At 44.8% G+C, this 24,759-nt stretch overlaps 1 long non-coding RNA gene across 1 annotated transcript in view; it reads left to right on the plus strand.

The window, feature by feature from the left end:
• Window positions 1–11,241, plus strand: part of LOC145723794 (uncharacterized) — a 67,945-nt gene extending 56,704 nt beyond the window's left edge. The window contains exons 4-5 of the long non-coding RNA XR_014149078.1: window positions 3,693–3,802; window positions 10,988–11,241. This is a non-coding gene — a long non-coding RNA (uncharacterized LOC145723794). The remainder of the gene's footprint in view (window positions 1–3,692; window positions 3,803–10,987) is intronic.
• Window positions 11,242–24,759: the final 13,518 nt, after the last annotated feature.

Below are 24,759 nucleotides of genomic sequence, written 5' to 3' on the forward strand. Positions count from 1 at the left end.
AATTCCCGTTTCCATTCTGCTTCCACAGGTAAGGTCGCCTTGCTGAACAGCCCTCCTCATCAAGGGGACCAGGTGCAGTCCCTGCTTATCCCTGAGTAGCGGATTTCAGTTCCCTGCCAGATCGTGGAATTATTCAAAGAAGCCAATCACATCCTCACTCTGTTGATAATACAGGCCTGCCTCCCACAGCCCTCGGTGGTTCACTCTGCTCCAGACTACAATGCCCATGTAGCGGGTGTGACAGGCACCTGGGCTGTGAGTACATGTGATCAGCAAACTACCGTCCATCATATCCATCCAGGGTCAAGTGTTGTGTATTTGGCCGTCCATCCCCATAACCCTGGGGCAGGAATATCTCCCCTACCAACAGGGTGGTTAAAGCATACTCTCCCCAGCCATGCCTGACAGCTGTCATGTTAGGCTCTCTGGAGAATGGAACGTGTCTCGGTTTAATTCAATCAAGCCTTTGAGTTGCTCCGAGCAGGTTCCCCTTAGGCTGGGTCGGAGAGCACCATTTGGGGACAAGCCTTCCTGCTCTCACCTCTGAGGTCGTTTTCTGCTCCTTCCCTGATCCAGGGCACAAGGTCGAGTACCTCGTGAGCTCTATTAGCAATCCATAGGCCCTCCTCCTCTCTTCTCTTCAGAGGCACTGATAAAATCAGACCTCGGCGGGGAGGGGGCTGGCTTGGTGTGCCAGCTCCTCGTAGTTCAGATGCTTCTTTTCTCTACGAATGAATGAGCAAGAGGGAGTCATAAATGTGTGATAGGGAACTTGGCTTGTTGCTCCCTAGGGGTGTATATTAGTTATGATGAAAGGCACTGCACAGCAGGGGTTGCTGGTCCTCTGCCCGCATCCCCTACGCTGGAGACCCTTGAGCATGCTGATGGCTTCCTATGGCAAGTTCCTGCAACTCCACCTGAGGGTTTTTGCTGCCTGCAGAAGCTTGTTGGTGCATGGGGCAGGTTGTAATGCTGGGAAAATTACACCCCTGGGAGCAGCACTCAACCAATGATGCATGGAAATTGGTGGGTAGAATTTTAGCTCCCTCACCCCTTGGGTGGAATAACTCTAAGGTATGTTCCACGTCAGCATTGAACAATAGAAATACAATATGGACCATAAATGTGAGCCACATATGTTCTTTTAAGGCAAGCAGAAACAGGAAAGATCAATTTTAGTACTATATTTTAACCCAGTATATCCAAAATATTGTCATCTCGATTCATAAATGATATGAAAATCATTAACGAGGTATTTTACTTTTTTTAATACTAGGTCTTCAAACTCTGGTGTGTATTTTATATCTACTCTACATCTCACTTTGGACCAGCCACATTTCAAGTCCTCAGTAGCTCCACGTGGCGAGTGTATTGACCAACCCCATCTCTAGATCTCTACTATCTCCTAGAGGTTCCCTGGAGGGATTAAGCAAAAATTCCCCACAGTGATAACCTGTTGATTAATGTCCCATATTAGCTTCCTTCCTTTCCCTATCTCAATTCCCCACTCTCCAACTAGAGGTTCCTAATAGCACCTCCAGAATCAGGGTCTGCTTTCGGGGATCCCTTCCTAAGACAGGCAGTCATGAGATCACGGATGTTCCAGAGAGTAGCACCAGGACTCCTGGGTGAAAGTATCAGGAGAGTTATTAGATCAGCACCAGAGCTGTTCATTCATTCATTCATTCATTCATTCATCCATCCATCCATCCATCCATCCATTCACTCACTCACTCACTCACTCGCTCATTCAGAATTATGTATTGAGCTCTTGCTATGTGCATTGCACTATGCTGGCCACTGTCCAAAAGGGGAGTGAGTAGGAAGCTCCCCATTACAAGGGGTGGTCCAGGAAGATTCAGACTGGCTTCTTGGTGGAGCAGCTCCACAAGGACTTTATGAATCAGACTAGGATTTTGATCACATGCTGTCTGGCATCCTTTGTAGCCTATAGACATTGCCTTCCATGATTCATCTGTGCCTCTGAGAAGCTTCTCACGTTGTTAATTGCCTGTCTCCCATGGCACGCTGCTCCCTAAAACTGCAAATCAAGGTTTTTGTGACATTTCTTCTCTAGCAGTGACTTGTGATTAGGTTGTTGTTCCTAAAAAAGGTTCATCCCTCATCATCTTTGCAATTTCCCTTTGATTTTCTTGTTTGGCAAATTGCGGTTCTCTAGATAAAGACTGGTTTGGAGACTGTTCACTTTCCCCCTTCATTACTCAGCTGGAAAACACACCTAAGCCTCCTGTTGCTGGAAGGGACCTCAGAGACCATCTGGCTCAATGTTTTCATTTCAGAGATCAGGGACCGAGGGCTGGAAAGGGAGAATTGCTTGCCCAAAGCCCCATGGTAGAGCAACAGCACAGCTGAGATGGAAGGAAAGTGTCTGAGGTCTCTGCAGTCTCTTCCCCAACTTGGCCTCAGCCATCCTAGCTGCCATCCATGGGGCTGGCCAGGCTCCAGCCAATGCCACACTGGGAGGTTGAATACGCCCCGGAGGGAACTGGTGTTGTTCATGATGGTTGAGAAGGATTTTAGTCCTGAATTGCTCTGAGGCCTTTGGGGGAGGCCACACTTGAGTTAAGACTTGAATCAAGATTCTAGCTCTTCCTCTGATGGCCATGGGACTCTCACTGGGTCGCCTTGCCTCTCTGGGCATCAGTTTCTACTTCTGCAAAGTAGCAATGATGACCATAATAACTGTTACCACACTTTGATCTGGTGATAGAGGACAAATCAATCCTTGTCCCAGCCTGCAAGGTCTGGCCTCTGTTGAACTCCATGATTTCCTCTCATGCCAACCTGTCCTTTGGTCTCAGGACTCAGGCCTCTTGGGCTTTTTCTCAGTCTTTCAAGCATGCTGGAGTTTTCCTGCCAATGGGCCTTTGTCTATACTGTTTCTTGTCTACTAACAATGCTCTTTGAACCACCTTCTCTTTAACTGCTTGTCTATGTAATAGCTGCTCATTCTTCAGATCTTACCTCAAGAATGACCTCAGAGAACACTCCCTGGGCCCCCAGATGATTCCAGGCTCCCCGTTACATCACTGTGCATCTCTCTCTCAGTGCATCTGTCTCAGTGCTTCATTAAACTCTAATTGGTGTGATTATCTGATTTTTGTCTGCCTCGTGCATTGGACTGTAAACTCCATGAGGGTATTTTCGGCACTTAGCATCCAGCCTAGCAGGTAGAAGATGCACAATACATATTTCACTGAGGTTTAAATGTGAAAAGTCCTTTTGAAATATAATTGTTCATCTAATCCTGTGGGTCACCTTGTGAGGGAGGGATTGTTATTGTACCTTGTGGCAGAGATGGTATTGCTTACCAAAGATTCCATTTGTTTTCTTATATTTCTTGGCTCCTTTGGAGTTATGCAGAGCCAGGTGACTAGTTCTGGCCAATAAAATATGAGTGGGAGTCAAACGTGTCACTTCTGAGGTAGTAATTTAGTTCTTCCCTTGCCGTATGAATATAGATGCCCATGTTCCAGATGGTTCTGCTACAAGATGGTGGAGACTCTTGTCAGTCTGTGTGACTGTGTTGAGCAGAGCTCCTCACAGGCTCACCTTGGATATTATGGACAAGAAATAAATTTTTGTGGTGTAAAGGCATTGATTTTCTGAGCTTTGTTTGTTATGCAGCAAAGCTTAGTGGATTGTGACTAATGCACTCCCATTTTTTTCAGGTAAGAAAACTGAGCCTCAGAGAGGGGAGGTGACATGCTCAAAGTCACTGGAGCTATGGGCAGAGCTGCGATTCTGCCCCTGGTGGTCTCATGGGGTCATGTGGACAAAGGTAAAAAAAAAAAAAAAAGTCTATAATATTGAAAACTGTACACTGCTGTGTAAGAAGAGATTTCTAAGAGGTTTTCCAAAGGTCTGGTCTAGGGGTTCCGTGGCCCACATTGCGAGGTGGAAGTAAGGATACAGAGATGCCACCAGGACCTGCTGGTCTGGAGAATCTTGTGCTACCTTCTGAGTCTGAGGTTCTTGCTTCACAGAGACTAGTGAGTGGCAGTTGATAGCTGTGAACATTTAGCGTGAACACTGGCCTACTTCCCAGCCCTCCTTCCTGTCCCCACCATGGGACTCTTTTGTCCTAAATGCCATAAGTTTTTTGGGTCAGTTAGTCCCGCTCTTTACTAGCCATTATGTCCCCTGGACCTGGTGCTCAGCCAGTGGTCACCCAATCTACATGGGAGCACATTCTGCATTTCCAAACCAGACTGGAGGTGAGTCAGACTGCCCAAACTGGACCTCACATCCCTTTTTCTCCATCCCCTCCTCACTACCAGCTCTCACAACACAGATGCCAGTCCAACCAAAAGCCTCTCAAAAGAAGGGACGTGCATTCTGGGCAGAGGAAATAGCTTGAGCCAAGGCAGGGAGATATCAGAGAACTTGGTATAGCAGAGACAACAGTTATGAACCAGTATTTTTAACTTTCCCTGATTCTACAGGGAAGAATTCTGGACTGCTTGGTCAGCTCCTGAGCTCACCTTTGTTGTTTAGAATCCAGGTAAAGTAGGAAATGGACAGAAGGCACCAAAGCTGTGAGAGGGTTAAGGTGGTTGACTCAGTAAAGAGCTAATATGGGAACATATGGAGGGGGCGAGAAATAGAAAAGCCTCATGGTCTGGAGGTTGAGAGTGAGTGAAAGAGAGAGAGCGAGTTTCCGGGAGATGCTATGTGAGAGATAGTGAAAGCAGCAGTAAAGAGGAGGTTTTAAAGATGTTTGTTATGTACTATGGACACATGTCTCCCTTTGAAACTCTTGGAGAGGCTGAGTAAATATTTGAAGTACATTACCTTACTTTTTGGTTGCTGGACTGTTTCTTTCAATTGAACACTGTGTTGAGACTGGACCAAGTGGCCCACATCCATACTTGGGTTACATGATATTTGGGATTGGACCTGTGAGCAGCCAGTGTCAAGATCATGGTCGAGGGCAGTACTCAGGGCGGAGAATATCAGGATGTGAAGCTGTAGGGGATGATAAGAGTCTTCAGAGCAGTGCTAAACTTATTTGAATTCCCAAGGGCCTCTAGGTCACCCAGGTCCTGCCTGCTGCTGTGTTCTTTACCTAGTGATTGTGTGTGGGAGTAATAGTAATAATATTTGCTCACATTTGCCATTGAACTTACCACATACCTGGAGGATTTCTAAAAGCTTTACCCATATTTTCTCTGTAATCCTCACAACTACCCAATGAAGCAGGTATTATTATCATCTGCATTTTTTAAGTGAAGGAATCGAGGCATGGAGAGGCTAAGTGATTTACCCAAGGTTACACCACTGGAAATTGGTGGAGCCTGTATTTGAGTCCAGGTAGTTTAACTCTTAATAACTATGATAAGGTTCAAAGCAGTTATTTTTAAAGGGAGGGAGGCTTTGGAAATCTCTGCAACATTTTCCCTATCCTTTATCCTCTTTCTTCCTTTCCCCTCCCCTCTCTCTTTTGTAAAGGACTTACTATAGCATTATGTGAATTTATTGGATTTATAATATGGTTTACAGAGGCAACAGTTTTAGTTAAAGAAAATTGGCTTCCTTTTCAAAATGTCATGTTTCTCATTTTCTCTCAGCATCTTGGGCTTTTTTCAAACTCCCCTCAGCTCCTAAGTCATTCAGAAGCATGCTTCACAATTAGAATGCTAGAAACCCTCAACTGGCCAATTTAGGTTTTGTGATTTGTTCAATAGGACACTTAAAATAAACCCAGGAGTTGATTGTGAAGGAGAGGAATGAGTGGGAGCTAGAGGGGAGAGGAAAAGAAGCAAGTGTGAGGTAGTTGGAGAGATGAGGGGCTCCATTCTCCATCCATAAATGATTCAGCCATCTGTTTACATACCCTTCCAAAGGTACAGACATCCTCATTTATCCCTTCCTCCATCCATCCATCAATCCAATCAGATCCCTGTATATTCTTCATCCATCCATCTTGGCTTTGGCTCATTCTGTAGCACCTCAGTGGAGTGATGCTCATACTAGTTCTCAGGAACGTATCTGGAATGGCTGATCCATTACCATTTGCTGAACATCCTCCACATGCTGAGAATTGTTCTAGATAGTTTATAAGCTTGAAGGTGTGTTTGTGTTCCTAACATTCCCAACAACCCTACAGAAGTGAAGCTCAGAAGAGTTAAATATTTTTCCCAAGATCACACAGCTAATGAGAATCAAAACAGAAACAGGGAAGGTGGAGAGGGGAGGGCTGGGAACTGGCCCAAGGTTTTCTTTTGACATGGGCTGGGTTTTGGGGAACTGATTTAGAGAAGATAGAGACACAGGAAGTTCAGTCAAGTGGGGTATGCACTAGTATCCAGAGGTATATCAGTCAGCTATTGCTGCATAACAAACCACCCCCAAATTCTCACTTCTATCTCCCAGAAAATTTTAAGGATTTGGAGGTTATCTTCTAGGAGCCAGGAACAAAGGCCAGGATCTCTCCTTGGGCAAAGCTAAATTCTTTACCACATGAGATTAAAGTTTGAGAAGTGTTGTTTAGGAAGAGGGGTAGAAGAGAGGTGGAATCTTGTTTCTTTGATCCTTGGATGTCTTTTCCTTTGGACAAGCTTAGGAAAAGATGGCATATTAACAGCTTCTCCATCCATGGTTGTTAAACTTTTCCCCTCCTGCTCCTTATTCTCCTCCTCCAAAGCAGAGCTCCTAGACTTGTTCTTCTCTATGGACCCCTCCCCACCAAGTCAGGTGAGACTTATGGACCTCTGCTCAGTAAAAAGGTTTTAAATGCATAACAAATACACAGGATTCCAAAGGAAACCAATTATATTGAAAGACAGTTATCTAGGGGCGCCTGGGTGGCTCAGTTAGTTAAGTGTCTGACTCTTGATCTCAGCTCGGGTCATGATCTCAGGGCTGTAAATTTAAGCCCCGCATTTAGCTCCACACTGGGTGTGGAGCCTACTTAAAAAAAAAAGAAAAAAGGAAAGATAGTTATCTAAATATTAAGGAAACTATTTTGTGAAAAGTGTTCTTCTTTATCAACACTTTATCAACCTAGTGGAGAGTTTAAAGTAGTGTTGAATGTAAATATTTCAAAATATCTGAAATATATAGCAGCTGTTAGGTGATGTGAAAAAATCCATGGGTTTAATTGGTGAAAGCCCAGGTCCTTCTAATACTACTTGTGGCTTGTTGCCTATATTCCTAATAGAAGAAAATATTAAACTTCAGTCAGAGGTTAGTGGGAAAAAAACTAATTTTTTTCCTGCCCAAGTTCATAAATCACCTAATTTTATCCATAGACCCCTAGAACCCAGGCGAAGAATCCCTGCTTCAAAGTCTTGCATGATATGAACTTATTTTAATTGGATACTGAATGAAAATTCAATTCGTTTTGAGAAACTTTTGAGAAGTTTGTAAGAATCATTGAGATAATTAGAGGCACCCTGGAGCTGTGCACAACTTGAACTGGGACTTGGTGTACTGGTGCCTGGTGGATTTATGGATAAGTGGGAAGGGGGTTGATGGCCTATAATCCCCTCTCTGGAAAGCTATATTGTGTGGCATGGCTCAAAGGTGGGCATGATTTTCCTATTATCAGTAATGACATTTAAATTTATTCAACCCAAAAGCACTGGCCCAATGCCAGGGTGAGGATGGAAGAAAAATATATGAAAATTAAGAAAAGCTGAAAGAAAACCAACTGTGCACAGCCTTTGGGAAATCCATTTGTAGCCACCCAGAGTCAGTGAGTCCATCTGGAGAAAGCCGAAATTTCCACACTTTTCAAGACAGAAAAAGAATGGACGAGACCCAAGAGCAAGACTAATGTTTTAAGAAAAGGCATTTCCAGCATGACCCACAAAGATTTTGATTATGTTAATCATTTTTTTTTTTTTTTTACATAATTTTCACTGGCACTGTCGAACCTTCCACTCACAGAAGGGTTTTCCTCTGTGTTCCTTTTTAAGGGATATGAAGGCAGACGTTGAGTGTCGGATGCATTCCAATGCTGTCAGAGCAGAGCGTTTCCTCAGGAACTCAGGGGCCACGAACCCTTTCAATGTTTTTATGTATTGGCACCAGCCCCTGTCCCGCAGGTGACAGACAGGCTCTAAGCATGGATCCCCTTAGGGGCCCAGTCAGGATGGAAGCCTAGTGGTGAGGTTGGGGAACATTGTTAGCGGGACCTCTTGAATTGTCAGAAGTTCGACAATGCGAAGGTGAGACGGAGAGACCGTCCTCTCTGTGCTTAGGCCAACTTGCTGTCTCAAAGCCCACCTGAGAGCCTGCACACTAACATTTGAGTCACTGGAGGCTTCCTGAAAACCCAGGAAATGGAAGGCAGGGAGCCCTCTGCCCTTTGGGGCATCAAACCAATGTACGCTGCCCTTGTGTAGGGCTGAGCCCACCCCCCAGAGCCCCAGGAAGAGATGGCATCAGCATTGGAGGGGAACTGAAGGTGCCTGTTACCCTTTGAAGGTTGGGTTGTTCCTTAAATGCATTGTGTCCAAGAGGGAACTCAACCCCATAAATATTCTATCAGCGCATCCTACCAATTTCATCTCCTAATTATCTTTGAAATCTATCTGCTTCTCTCCATGTCCACCAACCACTCCCTAGTTCCAGCTGCCATCAGCCATCTCCAAGCATCTAGAATCTAAGCAACTGCAATGAGCTCATCACTCATCTCTGTCTCACTCTGCCCATTGCCTTGATTTTCCTGTGAACCTTTATAAGCAAAGGAGAGAAAATGCGTTGTTGAGTAGCTACCATAGTTTAATTCTTTAATTAATCAATTCATTTAATATTTGTTGAGTACCTTCGATGTCCTACAAGTTCTTTTTGGAGCCTATCCACCTGGGATGTGTGGTTACCGTCTCTGGTGGCCGTAAGCATTAACCTGCAACCATCGCAAAGTTCAGTGCCTCCATTCTTAGTAAAGGGTGATTATCAAAGCTTAATCATTTTACTTTCTCAGTGTAGTGATGAAATATTTAAAACAGAATGAGGAATTTGGAAAGAAGAAAACCAAGAAACTACCACCTCAAACTAACACACATGAACATTTAATCATATTTGCTTTAAATATATATATATATTTAAGGTTTTTATTTATTTATTTTGAGAGAGAGAGAGAGCATGAGCAGAGGGGAGGGACAGAGGGAGAAGTGGACTCCCCACTGAGCAGGGAGCCCGATGTGGGACTCGATCCCAGGACTCTGGGATCATGACCTGAGCTGAAGGCAGACAGTTAACCAACTGAGACAGAAATATATATATATAATATATATATATATTTTTTTGAGAGACAGAGAGAGAGAGCATGCACACATACACACACACAAGTGTGGGGGGGCAGAGGTAGAGGGAGAGAGAGAGTAATCCCAAGCAGGCTCCTTGCCCAGCACAGAGCCCAATGCGGGGCCTGATCTCATGACTCTGAGATCACAACCTGAGCTGAAATCAAGAGTCAGATGCTTAATTGACTGAGCCACCCAGGCGCCCCTGCTTTGAATATTTCTTAAAAAGATAAGTAAAATGCTATGCACAATGCTGTAAGTGCCCCTTTGTGCCCCTCCTCAATCCTATTCTCCATTCCTCCAGGTAGATCCTGTCCTCAATTGACATATTCTTCTTGCTCATGTTTTAATATCTCTCTCTTTGCCTTTGTGAATTTAAAAAATTAACGTAAGTGATACCATGCTGTAAATATTTTGAAGCTTGATTTAAAAATACAAACATTGGGAGCACCTGGGTGACTCTGTTGGTTAAGCATCTGCCTTTGGCTCAGGTCAGGATCCCAGGGTCCTGGGATCGAGCCCTGCATCAGGCTCCTTGCTCAGCGGGGAGTCTGCTTCTCCCTCTCCCTCTGCCCCTCCCCCTGCTTCTGCTGTCGCTCTCAAACGAATAAATAAAATCTTGAAAAATTTCAAACATTTAGTTTTAGAAATTCATCCATGCTAATGACATAGATCAAGTACATACGTTTTAACGGCCATGTAGTATTCCAGCCTATGAATCCATCACACTTTGCCTCTATGTTTCTCTACTGAGAGATATTTAGGTTGTCCATATTTTTGTTTCTGATGACAAACAAAGCTGCAGTAAACATCTTTATATCTCTGTCCTTGAGCACAGACACAGGATATTTATGTCTTTAGTCTTTACCAGTTACTGACAAATGGCTTTCTAAAGAGGCTATCTTGTCATGTGGCAGGGAAGTTCTAGGACTGGGAATCAGGTGACTTAGTTCTAGTCTAATTCTGGCATCTACTCACAGTGTGACCTCCAGCTTCCCCCTCCTTGGCCTCAGTTTCCCCATCATTAAGATGAAGGTCTGGACTAGCAGATTTCTGTAGTTCCTTCTCCTGAGCTGGCTACAAAAAGATGTTTTGTGGAAATATCTGCTCTCCTGGAAACAAAGAAATGTCCCAGAGGTGAGTTTGCTGTAAACCCCAGAGAGGGGTTTATTGTGGAAGGCAGTTGACACTTTGAGCTCCTACCAAGTGTTGGGCACTTTCATTTTTCATTTACTTGACTCAGGAGATTAAATGGTTTGTTCAAGACCACAGAACTAGGAATGATCAGAACTAGACTTGAACCCAGGACTGCGGGATTCCAGAGCCTGAGTTCTGCTTTTGCTCTGCCACAGGGCAAGTTCCTTCCCAACACCCCCATCTGGGTTGTTGGAATGGTGTTCTTCTTGGGAGTCAGTGGGCAGGCCATTGATGCCAAGGGGCCCCAGCCTTGGACCCTGCCCCAGGAATGCAGAGCTGAGCCTTGTAGATGTGAGGAGGGTGTAAGAAGGAGCCCTCCTTTGGAGGGAAGAGAAGGAGCAAGTGGGACTGAGCCAGAGGCTGAGGACACCACAGAAGCATGAACTCTGAAGGCATTTATCCTCTGACCACAGCCAATGAACCAGTGAGGAACAGGCATCAATAAGAAGCAAATTAAAAACCAGCTCCAGTTAATTAGTAAGCACAGCTGCTTGCTTTCCTGTATTCAATTTCAGACTCACAATATGAATTGCCTCCCTGGAGAAACCAACCCCTCCTCCCCCAAAAAAGGCCTTGATCCAATAAACCAACTTTTAACGGAGCAGCATCTTTCAATCGAAGGACGATGGCAACTTATCTCTGGGTCCCAGCTCTGTGGTGACACGAATTCTCTGAGCTGCCCAATCTCACTCAAGGTTAGTAATTAAGGCATAATTGAAATGAAATTAATTGCAATAAACGTGTAATTAGCACAGCCATTGATTAAGGGCATTTGAAATACAGTCTGTGCATGAGACATTGATTGCCATGCTTTTTTTGATAAATGTGATTGCAGTGATATCTTTTGTTACTCCAGAAGGTCTTTTTTGTGTAATGAATTTCCACTGGAAGGACTAGCCTTGAAGCCATCTGATTTCCTGAAATTCAGAGATATATAGAGAATATTCCAGGCCCCACATGTGTTGAGTACAAGCTCTTTTGCCCAGATTTTGTACAGGATCTGTTTCAGGGTGGCTCCCTGGCCCATAGGCATCTTTGTTCAAATTAGAGATAGGCACTCCTTACTTTGGGTAGACCCAGCTCATGCTAGGTGCACAACTTGGCCAGTGGAGCATGGGCTGGATTTCAACACTCACTGTTCCATCCAGCTGGGCACATTTGTGCAGTGAGCAACTTTTACATCCATACACGGCAGACTTGGTATCCTTCTCCATGTAGAGGGAGATAACATGAAAGCAGAACCAGACCTTATTGGCTTGAAGCTTGTCTTGCGATCAAAGCCTACAGATGCCTTCCTCTCTCAAGCCACTCTAATTGGTTAAATGTTATGCAGAAATTGCCATCTGAAATGCTGGGATGCTAGCAGTAGCCACAAGGGAAGACAGTGGGACTGGGCTAGGTAAGGCCTGGGGGTGGGTTGGGGTATAATCTGGCCACAGAACTGAGTGGTGGGCAGGTGGTAGCAGTCCCAGGCAGTCTGTCCTAACCACACTATTAGGGGAGGCATGTTAACTTGAGGACAGTCAGGCTGGACAATGCAGGGGTCAGATATGGTAGAGGGATGGACAGGACCTGCCAGATGAGTTGGTGGGAAGTAGGACTGGGGTTCCTTGGGGTCCCACACTGAGTCTGGGACAGTGGGGTCCAGGTCTGAGTCAGTTGGGGGAGAATATAGTATGTTAGGGTAGCTGATCTACTCCAGGCCCTGCCCTTGGTTGGGGCTGACCTAGGCTGGGTGACAAGGGGCTGAAGGTCATGTCTTCATGTCTGCAGCTCAGTGATGACCATTCCTCCCCAGCTTTCTGGGTCTGAAGGGGAATGGCTGGTCCTGAGCGATCCTGAGGCCTTCCCTCTGTGAGTGTCTGCTCTTCATATTGAGGAGTTTACTCATTCATTCAACTTTTTTCATTCATACATCCTGTAAATATTTAGTGGGTGTCTTCTATATGCATGTGCTCTGCTGCTGGGAATAAAGTTGTGACCTAGTCCCTCATGGAGTTCAAGATGGAATGTGCCAAGCTTTCAATAATCAGGCTTGCATATCCCCCTAATTATAAGGTGGAACCAGGTGTGCTGGCTGCTGTTTGCCTCTCCAGATCCACACTCTACCTTCCTCCCTCTACCCTCCTCTGTGCCCTGGAGGCTGATCACTGTGGACGGCATCAATGGCTTTTCTGTTCTCTGCTTTTAGAGACTGGGCCAAAGGGGGCCTGACCAGAGACCAGAGGGAGAGAGGGAGGGAAATGGGGTATTTATTTCCCCAGATCTCTGGGACTTGGCTGTGTCCTTACTGAATGGCACATCTCTCCACCCAGCTCTCAGATTCTGGTACAGCTTCCTCCCCATGAGGCCAAGGGGTGTTAATGATGTTCCACTGTTCTTAGCTCTGGAGCACTGCATGAGCCTCTGTGTTTCCCTTCCTCTTGACCATGGTCTCTTTAAAATCTTGGGTTACCCGGACTGGCTGTGCCATGTTTCTCCTGAGGGATTGACTAGGTTGGTAGAAGTGTAGGGGACTATGAGAAGGGACCGTGGGGAGCACTGGCTTGATCTAGTGTGCAAGTGTGTGTGTGTGTGTGTGTGTGTGTGTGTGTGAAAGAATGCTTCTTTGCAGTTAAAACTGAGATCTGAAAGAAGAATAAGGGTTAAGCAGATGTGAGAAAGTGGGAGATAAAAGGAATTTCCCTGCAGAGGAAGAGCAGGTGCAAAGGCCCTGAGGTGGGAGGGGAGAGTGAAATGTCCTTGAGGCCTGGGAGGAGGCTGAGTTCCTCTTGGCATTTGTTCCCTCTTCTGGCCAAGATCAGGGGCAACTGGGGTCCCTGAAGCTTGCAACAGCCTTCCAGAAGCCAGAGGCCTTTTGGACCCAAGCATCTTTGACTTTCAGGGCTTTATTCCCTATCTGGGGCCTGGCCTAAGTCCTGGTGGCATGGCCTCGAAGTCTTTCAGCCATTTCTTGCAGCAAGAGAGTCTGTCTTTCCTGAAGTCTACACACACCTTTTGATGTGCTTCTTGGATAGGAGAGGAGCTTCCTGCCTCCCTAAGGGGGCAGTGAACTGTGTATAGTTGACCCCTTGGAACCAGACTTACCTAGAAATGAATCCTCTCTACTTGACCTGCTGCAAGGTAGATACCTTTGCACCTCATTTTCTCACCTGTAAAATGGGGATAATAAAACCTGATTAAACAAGGTATCTCTCAGCTCTCCTCCTCACTCCCAGCGCAGTTCGGAACTTTGGTCTCTCTTGGCCAAATATCTCCCACCTTCGGTTTTTATCTTGCATGACCCCCTCCTCCAGTTTTTAGCCAGGTTGCTCCTTCTGAAATGTAGATTTGATCTCATAACACCTGTAATCATAATCCTTCAGTGGCTCCCCAGGGCTCCCGACAATGGGCTATCAGAAACACTGGGAAAATTTTTATTTTTAAAAATTGTGGTAAAAACACATAAAATTTACCATCTTAACCTTTTTCTTTTTTAAATTTTTTTATTGTTATGTTAATCCCCATACATTACATCATTAGTTTTAGATGTAGTGTTCCATGATTCATTGTTTGTGCATAACACCCAGTGCTCCATGCAGAACGTGCCCTCTTTAATACCCATCACCAGGCTAACCCATCCTCCCCACCCCCTAGAACCCTCAGTTTGTTTTTCAGAGTCCATCGTCTCTCATGATTCGTCTACCCCTCCGATTTCCCCCCCTTCATTCTTCCCCTCCTGCTATCTTCTTCTTTTTTTTTCTTAACATATATTGCCATCTTAACCTTTTTTAAGTGTACAGTTCAGTAATGTTAATTATATTTACATTGTTGTGCAATATAAATACAGAACTTTCTCATCTTGAGAAACCAAAACTGTGCCCATTAAACAACTCCCTATTCCCCCTTCCCGGGCCCCTAGGAGCCACCTTCTGCTTTCTGTCTCTGTGAATCTGATTACTTTAGGTACCTCATATAAGTGGAAACGTACCATATTTGTGTTTCTGTGACTGGCTTATTTTACTCAACATACTATCCTCCAGATGGGCATGTTCAGCCGTTGTTGGAGCCTGTGTCAGAATTTCCTTCCTTTTTAAGGCTGAATAATATTCCATTGTATGTATAGACCATGTTGTCTTGATACCCTTCCATCTATTAGTGGACACTTAGGTGGCTTCTACTTCTTTGCTGTTGTGAATAATGCTGTTATGAGCATGGATGTATAAATGCCTCTCTGAGACCCTGCTTTCTTTCTTTTTCTTTTTTTTTAAAGATTTTATTTATTTATTTGACAGAGAGAGACACAGCGAGAGAGGGAACACAAGCAGGGGGAATGGGAGAGGGAGAAGCAGGAGAGGGAGAAGCAGGCTCCCCGCAGAGCAGGGAGCCTGACGCAGGGCTCGATCCCAGGACCCTGGGATCATGACCTGAGCCGAAGGCAGACGCTTAACGACTGAGCCACCCAGGCGCCCCGACCCTGCTTTCAATTGTTTTGGATACATACCCACAAGTGGGGTTGCTGGGTCACATGGTAGTTGTGTTTTTAATTTTTTGAGGCACCACCATACTGTTGGAAAGGCCTTAAGAAATGTGGGTGGCTAGGTCCACCGTGGGAGATGCTGGTTCAAAAGGTCTACATGTGATGTGGGGGGGTGGGGGTGGGTTGAGAATCATGTCTAAGTTCCTGAACTTGGCACACAAACTCCCTGATGGTCTACCTCCCCAGCCTCTGCCACTATCTGCTCGTCATACATGTACCTGAGAAATACCCATCTGCTTGTTTCCTGGACACAGCAAAGCACTTCATTCCCCCAGGTCTTTGCACGTGCCCTACCTTCCAACCAGAGTTCCCTGTCTGTCTTCTGTGCCTGGAACACCTCAGTTCATCTGGCAAAAATCAGTTCAGATATTGGTCACCTTCATTAGGAAAACCCTTCCCTTCCTGGTCTTGGCTCCTCATGGCCGGCAGCCAAGCTAAGCCCCGCAGAGGAGGGAGCAGAACCAGCTCGGTCCTGTAAGGTCCACACGGAGAGCCATTTCTTTATCCTCATCAGCAGATTTGGAACAGAGTTTGAAACATACACATATGCCATGGTTGCCATGGTTACTGTAAAGGCATTCTAAATGTAGTTGATTACATAATCAGCTGGAATAACTCTTCTGGAAAATAAAAAGTTCTGACCCTCCTCTTGCAATGAACCCAAAAACTGTGGGTGGTGACTCTACATAGAGTCCCTGTGGAATGATGCATTTGGGCTGTGGACAACAAGAAGACTTGCCTTAAAAGTGCCCCATGCTACCATCCAGGACAAAGCCTTCGTTCTTCAGATGGCAAAACTGAGGCCCAGAGAGGAGAAGTGACTTTCTTGGAGTTCCACAGAGAGCTGGAACCTGAGCCAGGACCAGCTCCATGTCACCAGTGGCTGGTGCCATGGGGGCAGAAGTCCTACACTTGCTATGAGGCAGACCTGAATATAAACCATGGTTGTTGGAGCCTCAGTTTTTTAACTTGGGATATTACTTGTATTAGTCAGTGTAATTAATGCTGGTTGCTATAACAAACAACTCCAAAATCTCAGTGGCTTTTCAACAATAAAAGTTTTGTTTTTTGCTTATGACATAGAGCACTTGGGCGTTTGATAGATGAGATTGCGTGTGATGACTGAGGAATCCAGGCTCCTTTCATCTCTTGGCTTTACCATCTCCAAGGACCATGAAGAGCAGATGACAAAGGGCCTCCTGCTAGGTGGACACATGGTGACAAGCATGGTGGATCCGTAGGAAGAAACAAGGGAAAAGGCTATCCTTCAGCCAGGACTGACACATCTTGAGGTCTATTTTATTACTTCAGCCAAACTTAGCCTAGTCGAATATAAAGATTGATGATCTCTGGAGCAGAGCAAGGAGATGGTTACCAAGGATCTATTAAAGCCTTCCACTTCCACATGGCTCCATCCCCAGAGGCTATGTTGGAACATATCTTTTAGGGAGGCCATAAGATATAGGGAAAGATCAGAAACTTTGAAATCATGCAGAGTGAATTTTATCTTTGTCTCGTGTTTTATTAGCCATGGGATCTCGGACAAGTTATTTACCTTCTCAGAGCCTCTGTTTCTTTTTAATTAATCAATGAATTTTTAATAATTTTTTTTTATTTTTTTAAAGATTTTTTTTTTTTTTTTTTTTATTCACGAGAGACAGAGCGAGAGAGAAAGGCAGAGGGAGAAGCAGGCTCCCAAGGTGCAGGGAGCCCGATGCGGGACTCGATCCCAGGACTCTGAGATCATGACCTGAGCCGAAGGCAGACGCTTAACCATCTGAGCCACCCAGGCGCCCTAATCAATGAATTTTTAAAAGTAGACTCCACGCCCAGTGTGGAGCCCAATGCAGGGCTTGAACTCAGGACCCTGAGATCGAGACCTGAGTTGAGATCAAGAGTTGGCTGCTTAACTGGCTGAGTCACCCAGGTGCCCCTCAGAGCTTCTGTTTCTGTATCAAAACAAGGAATAATTAATAAAGATGCAAAAATTAAATGGGCTTGGGCGCCTGGGTGGCTCAGTCGGTTAAGCGACTGCCTTCGGCTCAGTTCGTGATCCTGGAGTCCCGGGATCGAGTCCCGCATTGGGCTCCCTGCTTGGCGAGGAGCCTGCTTCTCCCTCTGACCCTCCCCCCTCTCATGTACTCTCTCTCATTCTCGTTCTCTCAAGTGAATAAATAAATCTTTAAAAAAAAAAATTAAATGGGCTATATATAGAGAGAACAGTATTTTCCTATAGTAGGTGCTCAATAAACATGCTGTTTATTATCTTCCTGGTTCTAAAACATTTTTAGAACCTAGGATATATTGGCCCTTCAAAACTGACTACTTATTCCTCCATAATGTGTTCTCACTTCCTGCATCTTCACCACTTATCCTCATCCCGATAGCTGTGCCTTGGACATATTCCATAAGAGAAGCTCCACCTTCTTAGCATCTGCCAGCACTCCAAGCGCCATCCTAGAATGCTGTCAACCCCAACAGGACAGAGTTGGGTAGGCTGGTGGACAACTCATAGGATCCACACGGCCAAAGCATGCGGTATGTTGGAGGCCATGAGGTGGCTGAATTTTATTCTAAGTGCAATCCACTGAAGGATGTTACAACCAGAGAGAAGAATGACTTAACTTATATTTTAAAAGACATGCTGGTGTGTTTTTGTTTGTTTGTTTGTTTGTTTTTGTTTTCCCCCTGCTCCTTAGAGAACGAATTGTAGAGGTACAGGACTAGAAGCAGGGAGATCTGATAGTGTGGGAGTAGTTGGGATGGACAGAGGTAGACAGATTTAAGAAATATTTAGGAGAGGGAATCAATGAACCTTGAGGCTGGGAAGTCTCCCAGAACACAAGGAGCTAAAAGTGATCAGAGGGCCTATGAAGGATATGGAGGGTATGTAAGAGAGATTTGAAATATGGAACATTGTTATTTTTCAGCAAGACACACAATAACAGCAGTATCTAAAGGTGCAGTTATAGAAAACTCCACTGAGCTAAAGGGAGATTTAAATCTACAGATAGAGAGCCTTCCAATATAAATAAGAAAAAGAAGCCATCCCATAGTCACTGCCAGGAGAGATTTTAAATTTCAAGGATAAAGAAACAACCTTACAAGCATACTTGAAGGTAAACATTTTAAAAAGAAACAAAGGGAGAAAAATCAGACTGACTTGACTGCAAATTTCTTCACAGCGTTACATGCCGGAGAAAAGAATCAGTCAAAGCTTTGAAGGAAGTTACCCCAAAATTCTGTGCCCAGGCAAGAGGTCATTTATATTAGATGACAATTTAAAAATATTGTTAGGTATGCAGAAACAGAGATTATACCACTTGTGTATTTCTTTTCTGGGGAAAAAAGGCTGGAAAATGCATTTCAAAATATCAAGGTATGAAGCAAACACTTTAAGAATGGAAAATTCAGGCTATCAATGGTGGGCAGTAGGAATTGAAAGTTTAAACCTAGCATAAATCTAAATATACTTCTTTAAAAAGATTTTATTTATTTATTTGAGAGAGACACAGAGAGAGAGAATGAGTGAGAGTAGGGGAAGAAGGACAAGCAGACTCTGAGCTGAGTGCAAAGCCCGATGCAGGGTTTGATCCCACGACCCTGAGATCATGACCTGAGCTGAAATCAAGAGTCAGATGCTCAACTGACTAAGCCACCCAGGTGCCCCTAGATACATCTTTAAATTGAAAAGAAAATGTCATAAAGAACTCTAGAAAGAATGAAAATAATAATAGCTAATGGTTAGTGACCACTTCCTATATGGCAGGCATTAAATGCTCTACCCATATTAATTCATTTAATTCTCATATATCTTCATGATGTGGGCACTTTTAGAAACTCTATTTTAAAAACGAGGAACCTAAATATAGAGAAATTAAGTAATTCTCCCAAGGTTATACACACACGAACCCAGGAAATCTGACTCCAGAGCTTGTGTGACCAATTATACTCCTTCCTATATAAATTGGAGGGAGAGGGTGATAAAACTAAAAGTAGCTATGGGGTGAATCTTGCAGATCTGTGTAAGTAAAGATTTGTGTAAGAGGAAGTTCAGGTAGAAGTTCAATCAAGTTACCTTCCTACAGAACACAAGGAGCTGAAAGTTTTTTTTTTTTTTTAAGTTTGTATTATTTGATCTAGGAGTTCTGCCTCTATAACTGTGTCCTAAGAAATAATCAGTAATATACCCAAAGGATATTTTGTACAAGGATGTTTATTGCAGTGGTATTTAATACAAAGAAAAGTTTGAAAGCAACACGAATGACCAACAATTTATGATTAGTTCAATTCAGTAACTTTTTTTTAATTCAATAAATTTTGATGCTGAACATTCATATGGTAGAAAAACATGCAGCCATTTAAACAATACTGTGGAGGAAGATCTAGAGACATGCACTAGCATATAGATTCAGACCCAAATTAATAATGAATTAAATAAGATGGAAGTTTCTCCCTCATGTAGTGGTCTGGAGATGGTTAGTCCAGGTCTTGCAGTGGCTCTGCTCTGTGAGGTCACTAAGGGACCCAGGTTCCTTCTATCTTGTTGCTCTGCCATCTGTAGAGCATGGTCCAAGGCAGTCCACACTTCATCCCCATTCTCTGAGAAGTAGCTGAAAGTGACAAAAGAGAGCAATCGAGGGTATGCCCCTTTCAGTGCAACATTTGGGGGTAGTATATGCATCCCTTCCATTGGCTAGAACTCAGTCACATGGCTACATCTAGCTGCAAGGGAGTCTGGGAAATGTAGTTTAAAAATAATTACAATCAGCGATGCCTGGGTAGCTCAGTCAGTTAAGCATCTGCTTTTGGCTCAGGTCATGATCCCAGGGTCCTGGGATTGAGCCCTATGTCGTGCTCCCTGCTCAGCAGGGAGCCTGCTTCTCCCTCTCCCACTCCCCCCCACTTATGCTCTCTCTCTCTCTGTCAAATAAAAAATAAAAACTTAAAAAAATACTGACAATCATTAAAAACTTTGGAGGAAAAAAAAGGGAGCGCCTGGCTGGCTCAGTTGGAGGAGCATGCAACTCTTGATCTCGGGGTCATGAGTTTGAGCCCCATGTTGGGTGTAAGATTCCTTAAATAAAAATAAAACCTAAAAAAAAGTTTGGAGGATTCTGTTCATAAAGAGAGAATGAGAGAGTGGGTATTGGAGAACACATAGCACCCTTTGGCTCAGCACAGAAAAGATTTTTACAACATACAAAATGAGAAAAGCAGGGAACAAAACAGGATCAGTGTACCCATACAAACAATTCTTTTTTTCCCCTACATAAACAGTGGTTATCTTTGAGAGCTGGGATTGTAGATGATTTAAATTTTCTTCTTTGTGCTTTTATTGTGTTCTCTAATTTTCTACAAATTAACTCCCCCCCATCAGAAAAACTCACCATATACACATTAAAAGAAGTAATTTAGGAGACAAAGCAGCGTGTGTTTTGTGTCTGCAGCCACCTCTCCTTTCTTCTCTGACTCCCCTCTGCTGGGCCTCTTTGTTGGTGGATTTCTCATTTTGCAGGCGGAGGGATGGCCTTGTCTATTCTATGCCTCACATAGGAAAGCCCAGAGTGGGTTGTCAGTGAGTTTATTTTAGTGTGATGCGGGCAGCTTTCTGCCAGGAATACAGCCAGCCTCCAACATGGCCTTCTTCAGGGGGATAATTAAGAGCACTTCTCTGGTTCTCAGGAAGCAGGGGCTCTTGCACAGAGATGGGCAAGAAAGGGGCTGTTCAACAAAGAATGGCTCTGGAGGTTGGGGCAGGAACCAGGAGGTAGGAAGTGCTAGGAGGCTTCACGGTCCTCCTGCTTCCTGAAGCCTGAGATGTGAGGGGTTTAGGCAAGACCACTTCTCCCTCTCTGGCTTCATGCCTGATCTTCCCCAGAGTGGGGACAGTCCTGACTCCTCCTCAAAGCTTTGTTGGATTAGTTGTCAGCTTGGCCTTTGGTCTAATGACCATGTCTCAAGACTCCACAAAAACCAGAAAGGGCCTCCTATGTGCCAGGCATTGTTCAGTCTGACAGGAGTTTAAGGTCCAGCCCTGCCTTTTACTAGCTATGTGATTGCAGACAGAGTACCTACCTGCCCCATGCTTCAGTTTCCTTACCTGTAAAGCGGGACAGTACAACCTCTACCTCATAGGATGGATAAGATGATTAATTGGGCTGAGGCTGAGGAAGTGCCTAGCGTGTATCTAGTGCAGATGAAGACACTGAATTAGTTTGCTGGGGCTGCCCTAAGTACCACAGCCTGGGTGGCTTAAACATCACCATGTCTCACAGCTCTGGGAGCTGGAAGCCTGAGATCAAGGTGTTGGCAGGGTTGGTTCCTTCTGAGGCCGTGAGGGAAAATCTGTTCCAGGTCTCTCTCCCTTGGCGTGGAGATGGCTGCCTTCTCTCTGTGGCTCTTCCGATTGTCTTCCCTCTGTGCCTGTCTGTGTCCAGATGTCCCCTTCTTAGAAGGACACCAGTCCTGTTGGGTTGAGACCCACCTGAAAGACTTCATCTCACTGGATTACTTCTGTGAAGATGCTATCTCCAAATAAGGTCACATTCTAAGGTAGTGGGGGCTTAGGAATTTTACATATGAGTTTTGGAGGGGAGGACAAATTCAGTCTGGAACAAGCACCTCTAACATCTAGAGCAGGCCATAGGAAATACTGGTCATTATTATCGCCAGGATCTTTGTGAGCTTTGACATGTCATCCTGCCCCAGGCCATCTCCAGTTACCATGGCACTGATTTCCTGGAAAGGGGACAGCAAGGTCTTTCTTGTCTGAGCCACGATGGTGACATTCCTGTCTGTCTCCCAGGGCTCTATCCCAGACATGACAATGTGCCGACAATCTCTGCGGTGCTGGCCAGCTTCTACCCTACAGAGCCACTCTTGTTCAGCTCCTTCTCCCTCCTTCTAAGAGTTTGAAAAATTCATTTATTATATTCATCTTTAGCAACCACTACTGTTATGCTTATGATGTGCCAGACATTACTCTGAGCATTTTACAAATATTAACTCATTTAATCCTCCTAACAACCTATTATTACCTCCCAGATGAGGAAATAGAGGCACAGAGAAGTTATATAACTTGCCTAAGATGTCATGATTAGCAAGTGGTAGAGCTTGGATTTGAAGCTGGGTGGAGTTGTGCTCTGAACAGCTACATTATGAAAAGGAAATAATGTGGCAGGACTATAAACTTTGGAGTCAGAGAAATGTGAACTTGGATTCTAGCTAATGGGCAGTAGAAATTTTCATTGCTGCCTGTTTCATCTATTACTTTTCTGAGAAGAACAGGCTCATCCCCCAGTTTTCTTGATCACATTTGGTTATGTCATTCCAGGCCTCAGCTGATTGGGCTGGGGTGGACGTATGACTTATAAGGGCACCCCATCCATGACATGGATGGCCAATCAGATTTCACTCTCAGACATTTGGCTAAGAGGCTTGAGCAGTGAGGCTGGGAACTGGAACCTCTGGTCGAAAGGCATTGTTGGGTTGGAATGGTCCTTTTAGGTCATGTACACATCAGAGTTAGAGGGCAGTGGAGGACAAGTGTTGGCAAATGGAGGAATGCTTTCAGAGACAGAGAGAATGGAACAGAGAAAAGAGAAATACAAAGATGCCTCATACTAGAGTAGAGGTTGTCCCCACGACAGGGAAGCATGCCTGCGCGCATGCACACACACACACACACACACAGAGTTGGTGCTTCTTTATATTGGGCAGGCACCCCATCTCTCAAGCTCCTGTGAGTGTTGGCTGCTAATACCTCATAGTTTTTCCTCCTCCAGAGAAACCCTTGACATAATGGCTTCCCAGCCATGTTGGTTAGTTCCCCCCACCAGCCACCAGCTGCCAATGACTGACTCACATGGGATCAAAAAAGCCAGCTGCTTTACTCAAAAGGGAACCAACTTTGTGCTCTTGAGCTCCCTGGGAGATCAGGCTGAAGCTGTTCTCCACCTAAGATGACATCCTTCTTTAATTTTCTTCTTTCCACTTTGTTGTCCTGTTTCCTTCTCTCTTTATCTCCTGAGAGCCACCTCAGCAAGTCACTTGCACAAGAATCCCCATCTCAAGGGCAAGATGGATTCCCAAGAAACAAAGACAGATACTCTGGCTCTCAACTGTTGTCCACAAGATTTGGTTTTGGTGTGTTTCCTATCCTAGCATGTTGGGTAGTCTACTTTCTTTACAATAACCCCTCTTTGCTTGAGTTAGCATGAGGTCTCCTTCTTGAGCAGCAAAACAAGTCCAAATTGTGTGAACTTGGTAAAGTTGCTCAACCATTCTCAATTTCACTCCATCAGGAAAATGGTACCCATGATTCTTATGACTTTTGTGCTCGCTTTGGTGATTTAATAAGAATGCATGTGGCAGCCGCCAACATTGTGATTGGCTTAGAGTAGGCACTCTGTTAATGACTTCCCTTTTCTTTCGTAATGCTCTCTTCCTCCCTTGTTCACATCAATTCAGGGGGAGCACAAAGAGAAATGATATTAGACAATAGATATCATATATCAGTATGACTTTAAAAGCAACATGGAAATGTGGGAGTTCAGAGAGGTATGAATTTAGAGTCCCAAAGACCCAAGTTCAACTCTTTAGCCCATTGCTTCTCAAATTATAATGCAATCTAAGTCACCTGGGGATCTTGTTTGTACACAGACTCTGATTCAGGAGCTCTGGGCAGAGCCCAAGATACTCCTTGTAACAGCTCCAGGCAGTGCCCATGCTGCTGGGCTTTGGAATAGCACAACTTCAAGTAGCACAACTCTAGTCTGTCTTTTGGTTCCAGAGTGATCTTTTCCCCCCTCCCGAAACAGGTGACCTGAATGGCAGGCTCTTCCCTTTTCATTTTATTTTGCCCATTCCTTGAGATGTGGTTCCTGCCGGTGAGGAGGTCTCAGAGGTTGAGGCAGCTGGGAAAGCTGTCAGGTGTGAAGTAGAGTGAAGTGGAGGGTTTGTGGAGGTCAGTGAGGGGCACTCATTTCTGGAGAGGATATCAGGGCAGGTTCCTTGGAAGACAGGAGCTGTTAGTCTATCGGCTACGGAGATATCTCCTGATTCCTACCTTCCTGATCCTTGAAGCAAGGACCACACACTAGAATCCCAGCACTGCTGTCATGTCCTACCCCCTGTTGCCTGCCCTCTGGTCCAGGTGCCCTGCCTTCTGCACAAGACTAGCCACACCTGAGCCCACTGTAGCCCTTAGGCCTCACCTTGGGCCTCCTAGCTCCCTATGTGTTAGAGATCCTAGCCTGCCTGTCCCTGATCCAGAGTCTGTTTTGACACTGTGACTATAATGAGAGGTTCTGGCAGTTCAAGATACAAGAAAAAAAAATCTGTGTTATCTCCACAACATTTAATGCAATTCCTCCTTTTCATTATAATCCTGGCCAAGTCCTTACAAACCTTCCCGCTTCCAAGCTGAGATTGGTTTTCCTTATTCATGACTGCCAGCAACTCAGGTAGGTTTCCTCCATTCTCCTTTCTCTACCCCTCTTTTCCCCTCAGGGTTCACAGAGTGAAGGCGTTGTCTCAGGAAGGCCACTGTTGGCCTGAATAGGGGGAGGGAAGTCTGCTAGTTGCTAAGGCATCTTCCGTTGGCATATCTGGGAGTTTTCACTTACAGTCTAGAAGTAACTGGACACAGAACAGGCCCTTCATTGATTAATCCTTTCCTTAACCCATGCTGACAACGCAGACGGGCCAGGCACTCTTCTCGGCGTCACGCACACAGCAGTAATCAGATGGGGGTCCTGTTCCTAA

Source organism: Leptonychotes weddellii, chromosome 10, assembly GCF_054177405.1.
Source record: "Leptonychotes weddellii isolate Sample4059 chromosome 10, ASM5417740v2, whole genome shotgun sequence".
Classification (NCBI taxonomy): domain Eukaryota; kingdom Metazoa; phylum Chordata; class Mammalia; order Carnivora; family Phocidae; genus Leptonychotes; species Leptonychotes weddellii.